The sequence below is a fragment of the Cucumis sativus genome, chromosome 3 (assembly GCF_000004075.3).
Source record: "Cucumis sativus cultivar 9930 chromosome 3, Cucumber_9930_V3, whole genome shotgun sequence".
NCBI classification, from domain to species: Eukaryota; Viridiplantae; Streptophyta; class Magnoliopsida; order Cucurbitales; family Cucurbitaceae; genus Cucumis; species Cucumis sativus.
This window is the reverse complement of record NC_026657.2, coordinates 18,556,484-18,573,690: the sequence shown is the minus strand read 5'-3', so window position 1 is coordinate 18,573,690 and position 17,207 is coordinate 18,556,484. Positions and strand designations below refer to the sequence as shown.

The 17,207-nt window shown below is 29.5% G+C and overlaps 1 long non-coding RNA gene across 1 annotated transcript; it reads right to left on the bottom strand.

Moving 5' to 3' along the window:
* Positions 1-14,643: 14,643 nt before the first annotated feature.
* Positions 14,644-16,648, bottom strand: LOC116402624. Its single transcript, XR_004215069.1, has 3 exons — positions 16,481-16,648; positions 15,567-15,644; positions 14,644-15,175 (listed from the first exon to the last, which is right to left on the bottom strand). It is a non-coding gene; the product is annotated as an uncharacterized LOC116402624 (long non-coding RNA).
* Between the last annotated feature and the right edge of the window lie 559 nt (positions 16,649-17,207).

The following is a 17,207-nucleotide window of genomic DNA, read 5'->3' as shown; positions in this document are numbered from 1 at the left end:
TCAAACTTCTTCTCCAAATCATAATGCATGTTCCTATAGTTAAGACATTTGGATTATTCTTTAAACCAAATGCCCTAATCAAGTCACATTATTGTCCTAAAACACCAAGTTAACCTCCAAGGTCTTCTTGCATAGCTAACCTCTAAAGCTCTCTCACAAAGCCTTGATAACCTAACCAAAACACCTAATGTCCAAAGAAAAATCCAAAACGCCTAGTGACATTGCCTTGCTAACCTCCGAGCTCTTCTTGCATGCCATGCTAACCACATTGTCCTTGCCACCTAACCTCTCAAATGCCCACAAAACCTCTAAATGACAACCTTCCTCTACTAGTGACAATTCGTTAGAGCTTCTTTTCGCCTAAGTATAACAACAAGCTTTATAACTTTCAAATGCCTAATGCACATGCCTTGGTTGCTTAGTCTTAAACACATACTAGCCTCTTTAGAGGTTATTTCATTTTCATTGGTCATCCAATGTATCACCATTATAACCTCTAAACGCCTAAAGGTTCTTTCTTTAACACTTAGCCAAATCTTTTCCAACTTTTCTCTTTCTCTTAAACCTAAACCTCAATTTCTTAATCCTTTCAAGGATTTTTACCTTCTTACCCTATAAATTTTATTTTTTATTGTCCTTGCCAAAAATTAACAAGTTCCAATGGTCTTAGAAAATATGGGTTTCACAATTTGAGTAGTCCTTGCCAAAAATTGACAAGTTCCCATGGTCTTAGAAAATCTGGGTTTCACAATTTGAGTACAAAGATGAATGTATGACTGTTACATACTTTATTGTTGAAGATAGAAAATTCAGTATGTGGTATATCAACGCAAACTAACCAACAATATTTAGAGATGAGGAGTTATTTTTCCTTCATCTTTCCATTTGTTATCCAGGGGAGTATTTGTGGCCTCATTCTTATGGAGTTAGAAGAGGTCCATCCTTGATAGATTTACACAATATCCGTCCAACAACAAAAATTATATATCATGATTTTCTTGTATGCATTTGTTCGCTGGCAGGTTAGAGAAGATATAGCTTTATTTACTTTAATTTGTTGTTGATTGCTTTCTTTGACATAGGGTGGTCATTATAAATTATTGCTTTCTAAGTGTATCCGATTAGTTCACCATCTTGATCATCACTTGGGTAATTATTTAATTTCAGTAGGTATATATGTTTAGTAAAAGAAAGCTAAATTAGGAAATCACAAGTCTAATGATAGCTTTGAAAACGTTGAAAATAGCTCTAGCTTATGCGAGACTTTTTTCTTTTAATTTTTTTTGTGAACACTTCTAAGACTGGTGTGCCAAATTAGATTTATTGGCATTGAGATTTATTGAGATTGATTTTTGCATATCCTAAAATTTTGGAATGAGGACATGCTTAATTATGACTTTCGTTGGATTAAATGAAATATGTTTATTTTGTTATTTCATTTCACTCTTAGTGCTATGAATGAGAAACTATTGAGCTTATAGTTTTCCAATGCAATAGCCTTGGTTTGGTTATAGTTCGCTCCATTATTATTTCATTTCACTCGCTAGTAAGATGACCTTTGAGTTTGGGAGGGACCTATGTAGTCAGGCCTAAAGAGAAGCATCAAGTAGATATTGACTTGTTTGGTTACATGGCCTAGGTGGTAAGGGATCCAAGTACTAATGACTTATCTTCTTTATGTTCTCATCCTTGTTTGACCAGCTTGTTAGAGTTATTTTGTTTACTTACTTTGAATGATGTTAAGAAGAAACTTTGCAGTATTAATTGAGGATGACCTTTCTTCTTGTACGTCCATTCTAATTAGGTATTTTTTTTTTTAAAAAAAGATCTTCCAATGCAGTATTTGTGGGGTCAGGAGTTGTAATCAAATCTCCTGTCCTCGTAAATATTGTGTTGGAAGATCCTCTTCCAATGCTTTTTCCTGATCTCGATCCCGATGGACATTTATGCGTTGAAAGATCCTTTCTCGACATTTTTTTGTACATCTCTCAATGATTTTGTTCGTCGAGAGATCTCCCTTTTCCTTATAATGAATTCCACTAACCATTAGTGGAATTTAGTGGGTCAAATGTTTTCACATCCCATGTAGCAACTTAATCCACCAAGTGTTAGTAAACTATCCAACAAAATGTTGGACCGATTTTCCCACAAAATTTAGTCAAAGGGCAATATGTTCATTAGAAAATTCAAAACAAAGTCAAATTTTGATTTTTTTTTTTAAGTCAAAAGTCAACATTTTGACTTTTTACCATTTTGTCTATCTTGACTAATTCTAACCTCCCAAACATGAATTCACATTCATTTTTTCAAAATTCAAATCATGTTTGAGTATAAAGTTGTTGTCATAAAGTTGAAATTTATGTCCTTAAACTCGTAGTTTGTAGTTTAAATTATATTTTATTAAATAAAATTATTTTTTAGAGCTTATTAGTGAAAATAGAATACTATAATCTTGTATCCCATTAAATAAGGTCTCGAGATTATCTAATGTAGACTTGAACTTTATGTAGGGACATAAACGTGCATCAAGTTTGAGTATATAGCCTAAACATAGTCTATAGAATATTAATAAGATTGGACGTCTTATTCTGGGGACACTATGGATGCAACACGCTTTGTAGTTAGTACAAACGATGTGATCCTAAATGGTTCAAGTGAAGACATGGAAGTGGGGGCATCCTATGTAAAGAGTTTACATAAGACTAGAACCATTGAAAGTTACTTTTAAGTTATAACAACATTAACCGTATAAAACTGACTATTTCGATTACTAATGACCTAGGTAACTTAATCTCATTCCTAAGCTAACTATAAACTTCTGTTCACACGAAATTATCCTTAGATTTGCATAGGTGAGGGTTGAAGGGATAAGAGTTCTACGCAGCAGAGAAGTTTTAAACAGAACTTAACTCAAATTCAATTGGAATTTTAAGAATGCCGGTACATTGACAAAAGTGCAAAAGTACAAACTCTAATTTCTATGGCTAAGCATGCTTTATAATTCAGAAAAGAGAAAAAGTACACTTACTTTCGTTGTCTACTTTATATCTGTCAATCACCAAATTGAGGCATCTCTACCACTTGAAAATCTTCATAATCTCTTAGCTAGAGATTTTGGGCTGTAGTAAAAACAAAATTAATAGGAGAATTTTGAAGAGAGAATTTTCTTACGAGAGAATACGCAAAAGGGCAGAAGTAGAGTATCAAAGAAAACTCTATATATTTTGCCGTATGTATAACTCTCTCTTTTTTGAAGAAGAGGGAAGTTAGAGAGAATATGAGAACGTGGGAAAACCACCCACATTCTCTATTAAATTAGTAATAATATTAAAATAAATAAATAAATAAATTAAGTAATCAATTAAATTAATAATAATATTAAAATAAATAAATTAATTAAATTAAATAGTTAATTAAATTAATAATCAATTAAATCATATTTAAATTAATATCTCTCACATAACCTATAATTTTAATTTATTAATTTAATTAATTAAAATTAAGTGAAATTTTCAAAAACAACAAATTTTACAAAATATTTATAATCTATAGCAAATTTTATCACTAATAGTCAGTGATATGGTATAGTGATAGAAGACTATCATTGATAGGATCCAAAATTTTGCTATAACTTGTAAGTATTTTACTTTATTTTGCTATTTTTAAAAATGTCCCTAAAATTAAACTAAACTATTAATTAATTCTCCAATTAATTAATTGCTAAATCAAACATCTTATATATAATTTAATTCAAATTTAAATCATATTTCAAATATAAATTTATCTCTTAACATATCGATTTAATGTATATCATATACACATTAAATTTTAATATATGGTTTTAACGTGAATCTAATTTAAATTAAATTATAATATTTGAACTAATTCAAATATTTTATTCTCTTATAAATTAGTTTTGAATCATATCCAAAATTAAATTTACTAAAATATAAACTTTATATTATATTCTATCTCTATACAATATATTAATTTCCAAAGTAAATTTGAACATTTTAAATTACAACCAATATATTATAAACTTCATTATTCTTTACAAGCTAATAAGGGGACCTAATAGACCTACAAATTAGAATCTACAACATTATGAGATTAATTGGCTAAACTCATTAACCACATTAATCAATATTCATTAACTGTGTGTACACTACACTAAAGACTCACAGTTGAACTCTTCTAACTGTGTTCGTAACACTAACTTGGTCAAATTACCGATTTACCCCTCGATTACTTCTAGTCCATTTACTAGTGCTCATTTAATGAACAACCTGTTTATGGTCAACCAACTAAACAAAAACTCCTCTCGTGCCATAGAGAGGGTAGGGTCTTTTGTTCAAGTGTTGGAGGTACCATTTAAGGGAACACTTATTTACTTACCCTAAAGTCGGAAAGGAGTGAATTTCATCTCGTTTTATTATGTTTCCAGCTTACCACTCGATCTTGTTCCCAAAATAATAAGCATATTAAGTCGATAATCTGGCCACTCTCACCCGTACAAATCAAAGGACAGTCCCTGGTCATCCTAATAAAATAGAAACCTAACTAGTTAATGGAGTTACATTTAGTGATTACTATTTCGTGGTCCAGTCTTATGCAAATTCATTGCATAAGATACTCTCACTCGCATGTCACCTACACAAACTCGTTGGATATTTGCGTTTGTATTAAATACAAAGTTAGTTGCATTTTGCATAGTGTTACCAGAATAAAGCATCCAGCCTAATTATTCTTATACTATAAACCCTTTAAGCTGATCTCGAATATTGACCCCTCTATATCTTTACATACTGTTCAAAACTCATAAAAAAGCTTAGGATAATAGTTTATTGGGTTTAAGTTATTAAGACAACATGAGTTTAGCTCAACTGACACCTGTATGTTTCTGTGAACAAAAGGTCTCGAGTTCACTGCTAATCTATAAATCATTATGAACAAAAGTATAACATGCACTTCAGTGTACATAATTAAACATGACTTTGAAAGAAAAACTTTAGAAATATCTGTTTTTTGCTTTGGAAAATGTCTCACAGAAAATGATTAAAACGTTTCCTCCTAACCCCCTTCTTAATACCCTTCTTCTTCTTCTCGTGTTTTCTTGATAGAGCTTCAACATTTAGATCCTTATAACTTCCTTTAAACTCATAATTTTTTTACTTAGTGCCTTACACGTGTAGGTTTAATATTGGAGCTTTTTCAAAAATAGTAAAAAAATTATAATAATAGAGCCCATGTCACGACATTTTCTAAATTTGCAAAAATAACAAATTTAAAAGTGATAACCATCTGATAGCTAGCTCTATGATTATTGTCTAATAGCCCTATAATTACCGTTTGATAGTCATCTGATATCATTAATTTTGCTATATTCACAATATGCAAAAAAATTGGTGGCATGAGCTATTTTTTCTAAATGTTTTTGTCATTTGATGCAATTTTTCTTTAATATTTGCTCTAATCATGCTTAACTCTAACCCAACACGTAAGAAGCTGACTAATCCCAATTAATAAATCATCTTCCTTTCCTCAACTTCCTCTCCTTGCCTAGCTCAAAACTCGTATCATACTTTCCTTTCTCACGTTATCTTGTGTCTTAGTGTGTTGCCTAGTTTTATTACGTGTACTACCATTCCTCACATTGCCTAGCCAAAACGCATGCTCCCTTCTCAAAACACGTCATATTTATACCTATTTATTTGTATAACTTTCTTCTTTACAACTCCTCCACTTCAGAATGTGTAGTACTTATATTTAGTAATTTTTAATTATATATAGCTTCCTTATTCACAACCTCTTTACTCTTTACTCCATAACATGCGTTTCACAATGATTTTTCTGATTCTAATTTTATTAAAATTTTCTTTAGAAAGAATTTGAACCATTGGAATTTAATCAGAATTACTGAAAACTAAAAGGAGGTTGGAATGTACATCGAATTAGGATTATATCAGAATGAATTTCAATTTGTGTGTCCAAACACTCTTAGTTTTGTCTGTTTTGTTAGTTTGTTACCAAAGAAAAAAAAAGATGAAATAAGGAAAGAGTTAAAATTCTCTCTTCCACACAAGTTGAATTTAATAAAAAATTTCCAATCTCACTGATGTTAGAAACCTAACACCTAATTAACCTGCTCTTTGTGTCTTAATACTGATGTTTCTATGCAGTTTTTAGAATATAGACAATTTAATATGAACCTAATATATTGGAATATCTTTTATTTACGTTTATATGGTTGTTTGAAGACACATATGTACGTTAAGTGTTAGTTGGGGTTCAAGTTAAATAAAATAACAATAAGAGAAACAAACAATATCCTATCTAAGCATATATAATATTATATAAAGAAGTTGAGCGAATTACTAACCCTAAACTCTAAAATCATCTTAAAGTATGGTGGTTTTTGAATCAACCTTTCAATTCTAAATATTGACCTGAAAAGCGTTAGAATTATACTCTTCAAACTTACCTTACCTAATATATTGCATAAATTTATCATAATTTTGAGGATCTAATTTTGATAAATCCAAAAAATTTTAAAGATCTAAATTTCACAGTATAAAATTTGAGTGTGTTATTGCTAACTATTATCGTCGTTAAAAAGATATTTTTTCTATTCTTTTTTGCAATTTGCCCATAAAAATATAAGCTCAAGTAGGGGTTCAAGATCTAAATTGCTCACATTTTGTGAATCAACTTAGCTCAACGTTTCTTGAAAATTAATATATAATTTGACTTAAGAAAATCATCAAAGTCTGTACCAAATAATAACACAAACCATATGAACTTTACCGGACAACTTTTAGATATTTATGAAATATTATAAATTTATAATTTTTTTATACAGTTTATATGATTGCCATTTCTCAACTGAAATGTTAGGTATATATAATTAGAAATGCAAATAAAATACCATATATAATATATCCAAACTCAATCCAAAAGAAAGGTATAGTTCAAATTTCTCACTCAACATGTTAGGAACTGAAAAAAAAAAAGAAAAGCTTTTCAAATGACATATACACAATGTCAACAATATTCAAAACTTAAAACACAAAAAGATCTAAACTCAAATTATGTATGAGTAAGTTAATACATGAATATTGTAATAGTAAAGGTCTATAGGATTCTTACTAATGTGTGAATAATTGTGTTACATTAAGGAAGCATTTTGTTGGCACTCAAATCTTTGTCCACCTTGAGCTTCGTTACAGGAGTGTGGTGGTCTTGACATCTGACTCAATTTTATTTAGTACGGTCTCCTTATTTTCTGAGTTAATCTGCATAAGAGATCTACACTACAATTTGATGTTAAGACGTTAATTAGTAGACTCAAACACAAAAAAGGAAAAGAAAGACAGGATCTCTCACTTTACTGATTGATTTCCTTCTTAATAGTACATATCCTCTATTAGTACAAGGAGTGTAGCTATTTATAAGCATGCCCCAACGCATGAGAAACAGGGTGTTAGCTAGGGAGACTTTAGATGCTCAGAGACACATTTACTTTTTGGTTGGGTGCATGCAAGTACACATGCTGAGTATTAATAATATATATCTTTATAAGAACTACCAAAAGATCGGTTATCCTCACCTAGTAAGTTGGTTTACAAGTTTTTTTTAGTTGTTACTCAAATATTCTTCTAACTTATATCTAGGTGATTATATCGGATTGTAATGAATACTTAATTAATCTACTCCTAAAAAGAAAATAAATGTAATACCGGAGCAAAGCTAGACAAAGACACGTCTTTAAGTGTAATGACTTCATTAATGGTTTAACTTAGTTTATTTGTTTTAATCTAAGATTGATTTTATGCTATACTATAGACCTAGAAGTTTTTTTTTTTTTTTTTCTGTTTAATTAAATATCCTCTTTCAACCTCTACCCTTTTTACTACATGATCATTAATAAATTTTATTGACAGTACGTTTGCAACAATAGAAAAACTACATGACAAGTCTTAAGGACTACAAACGAATAAGCAACTCAAAGTACAATGCAAACACAGACAATTCATAAAAATATCTAAGCAAGAAATCAGAACTCTTGACTGTTATCCTCAATCTTGGGATCACCGCCCAACGTTCTCCTTGATAGTCCACTCCTTTGAAAGCTCCAGACTTCATCATTGTCAAAAAATCGGCTATCGATCGACGGAGGCCGTAGATATATCACATAAGAAAACCACTCCAGAACGAAATTAAAAACTTAAAAAGTAATACTGAATATGGATAGAGAACGAAAAATGGAAGAAAACTAATGATCATACTCGTCAAATATTGACCATCCCATTTCAAAATTATTACCTATTTACTAATAAAGAAAATTATAATAAAAGTCATAGCGGTGCAACACAATCCTGTTTTGGTGCCTACTATTTGGAGTACCGTATAGCATGTCGACCATGCCTATTTTAGCTCTAATTTCAACAAATAGAACCCTTTTGATTTCTTATGGATCTTGGGTCAATCTTACCGACCTTCTTAAGGGGTATTTTCATCATTTTTATATTCTTAAGTTGGCTCGTTCGTGAAACCTGGAACATGTGCCTTCTTTTCTCATACCTTTTGAACTTGAACCCCGGCGATGGACTTTGGGCCTTAATTTGCCTTCTACAACTCACAACATATATACCTAAACATTACCACTCAAAACTGATCCAACAAACACAGGTTCAAACAGATGTTTAATACGTTAATCACAACAACCACAGATTATGACTTTTACTTTGACAAAATAACAAAAATAAATTTAAATTATTAAAATAGCAAGACATGAAAATTAGAAAAATAAATAAATAAAACAATTCCTCAAATGTCTCTAACCAATATGTAAAATACAATTGTTCACATAAACCTCAAATACATTGTAATTGAAATCACATACATGCTATATAAAAATTTTCCCCCAAAAACGTAAAGATTAGAAAAATTGTCATTAATGGGAAGCACAAAATTTAAAATATCTGCAAGTGATCATTTTTTCACTTGGGTTTCGGCCACTTACTCTCTTCTTTCATTCGAAAACCTAGAGAAAGTTTGAAAACCATTTGAAACCATCAATTTATCAAACAATTCAAAAGGGAGCATTGTTGATATTATAATAAAAATAAAATCATGAAACTATACCATATAATTCAAAACTTGTATACATCGGTGAGTTCGTCCACTCAAATCGGTGAATTCTTCATACATTCAAGATTCATTTGAGCTCTTCTTCTTTCTTTTTTTGCAAGGAAAAATTTATCTCTCTCATTGTGTTAGTCTCTAGTCGGCTGCCCCCTCTTTCAATCTTCTTCTTCTTCTTTTCTTTTCTCTCATAAAACCTAAAATATGAGGATTTAAGTAATTACAAAAAATGCCATTGAAGCATAATTAAATTATAAATTTTAAATTCAAATTGTTATTAAAAATATATATTAAAATTCAAATTCGTTATTAAAATTATATCTTATGTCTAATTTAATAAATTGTTAATAAATGATTTAAAATATAACAACTTTGAAAATATTGTATATAATAAAATATAATAAATTGTTTAAAATATAACAAATTCAAATTTAAATTAGTGATTGTCGTTATTCTAGGGATTAGATTGAGAAATGGTTGAAAATTTCCCAATTTTTTAGGGAAAATATTTACTAAACATAAGTTTTATGAATTAAATAAATAAATGCTAACTAATTTGATTTGAATATTAAAAATCTAAAAATTGGTTATGAATTATAGGCATATATTTAAGAAATATTGGAGAAATCTTGCCAATCCCAAAAATATCATAAATTAGTTCATATTTTTCAAAATTGGTTGGAGTTTGCAAATATACTCTATCTGTGTATGGTATTTGGTCTCATTATTTGTATCATGCAAATACATTGTATCTGTAAAACATATATTATCCTACAGAAAAAGGTATAAACACATATTATACTTCTTAATTCAGATATGCATAAAAAGGATGATTGGAAATAAACCGTCACAAACAATAAAACGTCTAATTAAAATAAATATGAATATTAACGTAATTAAAAAACAAAAGGTGAAAAAATAATTATTCGATACAAGAGGCACAATAAATTAATTTTTTTTTAATAAAAATCAACAAAAATAAGTGTATAATCATAATTAGTACGATTGTAGTTGTCGCGACGTGATCGCTACGCGGAGCGGCCGACCTCCCCGTTTATTTAATTTTAATAAATAGTTTTGGAGTCGCCACCAACCATATTAGGGTGTGATTGGTCACCCAAAAAAAAAGAAAGAAAAAAAAATGGTCTGCGTACATTTAGAGATTTAAGTTCGGGAGTCAGTTGTGTGTAGGGAAGGTGTTAGCACCCTACAACACCCAAAAAATGGTTACCCAATTTTATCTTTTAAATTAAATTATAGAGGTTCACAAAACAAAGTTTTTATTTAGGTTTTGTTTAAATGTCCCATGTTTATCAATTCATATCGAAGAAAGTAAAACGTAAGCATGAATTGATGATTATGAGTGGCATAGGAGCCATTAGAAAAATTAAGTTTATTTTTGTTTTAAAAGATTTTTATTCACCTTAAGAATATTAAGATACCAAAACTTGATATTTTAATCTCTATCATAGGTGTTTAATGAAAAATTTCATATATCTAGAATTAATAAATTCATAGAAAATATTACTCAGTCTCATTTAAAATATAAAATGTGTTAATTTAAAAAAAACAATCTATTAATTAAATTTCAAACGGAAAAATTTCATGTATTTATGGATTTTAAATTATAAAATCCATAAAAAAACAATACTTTTTCTCCAATTTACATTATTATATTTAAATAAAAAAAGAATAATAACAATGGCAAAACAGTATGAAATTTGAAAAATACTTAGAAGTAATATGCTGAGATAAAATAAATACATTGATAATATATGCAAAATGTAAAAGATATTAATGTAGGATGCAAGATAATTAATTAATACAACACATGCAACATAATTAATTAAATCAAAATGATGCAAAATAATTGATTAATGCAGGATGCAAAATAATTGATTAATGCATAATTAAACGAGGGCCAAATGGATATCAAATAATAATTAACAGTTGAATGCCAAAGTAGGTTTGGCCCAATATGCAAATAAATAATATTGCAAATAAATAATCACACCAAAATGAATATCAAATAATTATAGCCACATATGCATACTGATTAATTAATACATCATGCAAATAATTAGAATGAGGGAATGAAAATGTCGCATACAAGTTGCTAATTAATTAATAGGCCAAATGAAAAATGGTTGTTGCCAAAATTTAATTATATCATGCATAATTATTAACATGGATACTATATGGATAGCAGTAATTATTAACGGAGTATGCCATATGGATACATGGATAAAGTAATTAACAAAGACTGTAAAATTGATGCCAATGAAAAATGAGTATTACCAAATACAGGATGTTAATTGATTAATTATGCATAATTATTAAAGCATGTTATATGGACATAAGTAATTAACTGTAAAATGGGTGCCAATAAAGAATTAGTATTACCAAATACAGAAGGCTAATTGATTAATTATGCATAATTATTAAGGCATGCCATATGGATATAAGTAATCAACGGTAAAATGGGTTGTCAATGAAGAATGAGTATCCAAATACAAATATATGATGCTAATTAATTAAAAAGAAATTAACACAGAATGATGATGCCTAGTAATAAAAGAAAATTAACACAGAATGGATACCCAACAATTAAAAAGAAATTAACACAGAATGGATACCCAACAATTAAAAAGAAATTAACACAGAATGGATACCCAGCAATTAAAAAGAAATTAACACAGAACAGAATGGATACCCAATATTTAAAAAGAAATTAACACAGAATGGATACCCAGCAATTAAAAAGAAATTAACACAGAACAGAATGGATACCCAATATTTAAAAAGAAATTAACACAGAACAGAATGGATACCCAATATTTAAAAAGAAATTAACAACAGATGCTCAATATTTAAAAATAAAAAATAAAAAATTTAATATAGAATGGAAGGTAGAATGCTCACTATTAAGAAAGATACAAATAATAAAATTAACATGTTAAATGATGGTAAAATGATGAACACGATAGTTCATAATTAAAAGCAGTATATCAAACAAGAAAAAAAAAATCATTAAATAAGAATAAGAAGAGGAAAAAGAAAAAAAACTTACCAGCAGGTCTGCCCTTCAATGCCAAAGGTTATTCCTTTTGATCTTCTTTCACTCTTCACCTCTTTCTAAATCCTCCAAATAATAAAAAAAAAAAAGATCCTCCCTTTTCTTTTTTCCTCTTTCCTTTTTATAGGACAAGCTCCATTGTTTTTTTTAGATCACGAGATGGAGTGCAGACTACAGAGGAATAGGAAGAAAGTGGGAGAGTGGGAGAAAGTGATAGAGTGGGAGAAAGTGGGAGAGTGATGACGAAGAAAAAGGGATGGTTGAGAAAAAATAGAAAGGAAAATCAAACCTTTTATTTTTATTTTTATTATTTATTTTTAAATGTATTTATTATTATTATTATTGTTTTTTAAAATATAAATTTAAGATTCAAATTCAAATTCAAATTCAAATTCAAATTCAAATTCAAATTTAATTTCTTTTTCTTTTCTTTTTTCTTTTATAATAAATAAATATAGGACAAAATACGGTATCTACAGTTTGCCCCCCTTTGTCCATCCTGTCTCCTATATTTAAAGGTGGACAAAGGAAATAGATAAAGTATTTGGCCGATCTTTTTTATTTTTAGAGAGAGAAAAAGAAAAAGAAAAAGAAAAAGAAAAAAAAAACATCAACCTTAGCTCTAGGACTAGGTTTGATAAATGAGGAAGGACCTGATAGACAGGCTTGGGCCTCAGCTTCATATCTGGGCTCGATTTAACCAAATTTGTTTTATATATATATAATAAAAAAAACATCAACCTTAGCTCTAGGACTAGGTTTGATAAATGAGAAAAGACCTGATAGACAGGCTTCGGCCTCAGCTTCATATCTGGGCTCGATTTAACCAATTTTTTTTTTTTAAAAAAAAAACATCAACCTTAGCTCTAGGACTAGGTTTGATAAATGAGAAAGAACCTGATAGACAGGCTTCGGCCTCAGCTTCATATCTGGGCTCGATTTAATCAATTTTTTTTTTAAGAAAAACATCAACCTTAGCTCTAGGACTAAGTTTGATAAATGAGAAAGGACCTGATAAACAGGCTTCGGCCTCAGCTTCATATCTGAGCTCGATTTAATCAAATTTGTAAAAAAAAAAACCAATCTTAGCTCTAGGGCTAGATTTGATAAAGTGGACTCATACTTCTTTTAAGACATATTTGAAATTTAATTTAAAAATATTATGCTTTTCAATGGAATAAATAGCTCACTACTCCATTTTACAAATTTATTAACCAAATTACTATTAGGATATATTTTATCTAACTTAATTAGGTTGTTATATAATTTTAACTTGTGTTGTTGAATGAGAAGTTTTTTACTAATCGCAAATTGCCCCATCATTTCTTAGACTAGAAGATATAATGCTAAGAAAGTTAGCAAAAGAGGTAAAATTTATTTTACATTACATATATTTTGTTTTCTAATTACCTCAATTTGTTTTAGTTCAGCCTCAAGAGCTGCTTTCTTGTTGTTCTCCCATGACCCAATGCGTTCCATCCAGAAAAACACATATATAAAGCAAATAATAGCATCAAAGGGGTTAAATTCCATTGAGCTCCCTATTCAACTCTTCAGTATCAATCAGAATTTTAGAATTATTAACCCAAGGGCTGAGAAATATAAAATAAATTTGGAAACAAAAGAAAATTCCATTGAGCTCTTTAAGGAGGAAGCAAAAGATTGTATTCTTTTGAAATTAACTTTCTCAAAAGAAGCAACAATCTCTTCTCACAAACTAGTAACATAGATTCCCCACTGCAAATAGGAGAAAAGAACTAACATCAACAAAGTAGATAGAATTTTGGACAAAGAGTAACATAACATGAAGTTAGGAACATGCAGTAAACAAAATCTCATGAAGATTAAGCACATCAATACCCACAACTAGATCCTAAAAAAAATAAGAATCTGAAACTAGATCCTGAATAATAGCATATCTTATAATCCAATGAACACCAATAATTATCCTACTGTGCAAACATGGAAATTACTTATGTAGATTGGAACCCACAATTTTCAATTTGAAAATCTACTTCCTTGAACCAATGAAATCAATTAGTTCAAAGGAGTAACAAACTACAAACAAGTTAGCATTAATGAACCGTATCTACATTAAAATAATATAAATAAAAGACAAATTCACTCTCCCCTTTCTCTACTCCACCCCACTAAGTCTATATATTTGTAATTTACCCACTCACTCAAAACATACCAATACTGAGAAAAAACGTCACTAAAGGAAATACCTCAACAACATTCAAGGAACAAATCAAGTGAAAGAAAACCTTTTCCAATTCCTTGCCATAAATCTACTAAATAATGCAAATTAACTATAAAAAAATTCAGAAATCAATGAATAGGTAATGATATTTTTACGAAAATAATAAAGAATACTTGTTGTCATATAATCTTAAAAATTAATGATACGCACGGAAGAGGTATTGAATAACATAATTCAAGGCTTGTTGTGTGACTCAAACATCCTATATCGGGACAAACACAATCACACAACATCATTAGCATTTCAATACATTCATAAATAATATTATATCGTTTATCTGTTTCTTTCCTTCATACAATCCTAAAGAGTTTACAACTCTTTTTTTAAATATCTCATTCGTCTTTTGATATACGCTCATCTTGAAAATCCCCTCTCCAAAAAAAAAAAAAAAAAAGGACAGATTTCATTCTCCAATCTCTCCATCCATTTCCACACCCACCCCTAATATTTAATATTTACAAAGAATCTTATTAAAAAAAAAACTTAGCATGTTTTTCCAAAATGCCACTTAAACTAGTGGCATCATTGATCATTAATCTATCGATTGAGAGTGACAGAAACATCGATAGAGAGCTCTAACAAGAGAATATTAACATCACCATGCTAACCTTTTGAGTGGCTAAGAAAAAATTGAGATGAAATTCTTCAAGACTTGAACTTCTCAATGTACTGTAACCCAACTTCGACTGAATCTACACGTAAACATTAAGTCATCAGAACTTGAATGTCATCAACACACAAAAAAAATTCATGCTTCTTGTATTCTACAAGATACTCTTATTACTTCATTGGTTGTCTTCAAACATTATCACTTTCAATAAAAACAACCAAAGTCCATAAACAGATTGTATGTTATTATTGGAAAACAAAATAATTGAAAACATAGGACCATTTTCAAACCATTAAGCAATCACTATAGGACCAACCATCAATAAAAACATATTTACAAATATGTAAAGTAGATCAGATACGTCCAAAACTAAAGGACTAAATGAGTTAACGTCCAGAAAAAAAAAATCCAGACATGCATATACACACCAAATGCTTACAAAATCAATATAACAATCTTCCAAAGTACCCTACCCAGAATAATAATCTCGTGACAAATAAGTGTCCTTAAGAGGACCAAATTGCACAAATAATCCTCGTAGGTCGTCTGACCTGCAAAATACATACCGATGAAGAAGTTGATCAACTTAATAGAGAACAAAACCAAACACAATCTCCTTTTTCCCTTTGTCTTCTCAACAAAATAAAACGTTTCTTAGAATTTTCCTAATTCAAACGAACGAAAATCAATTAAAAATCAACTAAATGCTTCATTGAGGCATTTCATCAAACACATTGTAATCAAACATATCGTAAGCAACCAAAATGCTTCATCACATAACCAACCATAAAGAAAAAATGTGATTCACATTAGAAAAATGATCGTAAACAACAATATTGAATATGATGAATATGATGGTAGACAAAACAAACACATATCTCCTATAAAATCAAAACTATGAGGGATGTTTTTCATAAAAAGAACCATCAATATATCACATTGACTCATTCGCATGGAATCCAACATATAGGAGATGGGTTATGAAGCCATTGGAGAGTAAATTGCATTCAACAAACAACCAAAGACAAAGTGGAATTGGAAATCAAAATTTCATCCATTTCGCAATTTGGGATTTAGGCAATGAGAATTCCCATCAAACATTAAAAAATTTGCCCAACCTATTTTTTATCCAAAACTTCTCTAAAACCTTTAATTTAACACAATTCAAACCTAGGCATAATGAAATTTCAGATATTAAAACCTAATTTTCAGCAATTTGCAGTGAATTTCGAAAGGACAGAATTTTGTTTTGATACTTGCTGGAAATTCCCCAAAATGTAATTAACATTTGCTGGACAACACGATAAAATCCTTCAAAACCTGAATCTAATGTAAAAATAGGATGAAGTCGAAATGGAGCCACGGACGCGTGACGGGAAAAGAAAACCTGAGAGTGAGGGAGAAGACGCCGATGAGAGGTGGTAGCGGTGCGTTTGGCTGGTCAGCGCTCAGTCGCAGAAGCCACCGACGCTGGCAGTGGAGAGATTGAGAAAGATTGCAGTGAGGGGGAGGGTTTTCGAAATTTAGGGGCTTTCCTTTACTTTCTTTCTTTCCATTCTTTTAACTTATATAAAACAAATAAATTTTATTTTATTATTACTATTTAATGCAGTTAAAAAATGTCATAGATTTATGACATTAAAAAACTGTCATAAATTTGGCCAATCCGAAAATTTCCATCTTTTCCCGCCAAAAATGGGCATTTTGACAATTTGTGACAGTTTTTTTGTTCTTCTTTTAATTTGGATTGTATACAAATGTCATAGAATGTCATTTTTCTTGTAGTGCAATTTGTGGGGTCTAATTGAATTTCTTTAACTTCAAATTTTGCTTCAATCCTTCTATTTTAGTATTTTTAGAATACTTAATTTTTGGCATTGGTGTTAATTTTGCTTTATTTTTGTCTTTACACTCTTAAATTAATTAACTTTTGGCATTTCGCTATAAAAATACACTCAAGACTCTTTCTTATTTTAAGTTTTTCCATTTTATTTTGATTTTTAATTACATGTTCTTTTGAAAATTGTTTGTTTATCTATTAATGTTGAGAATATCATAAAATGTTCTCTACATTTTTTATTATTGAAATTTTGGGGGTTCTTTTTTTTTTTTTT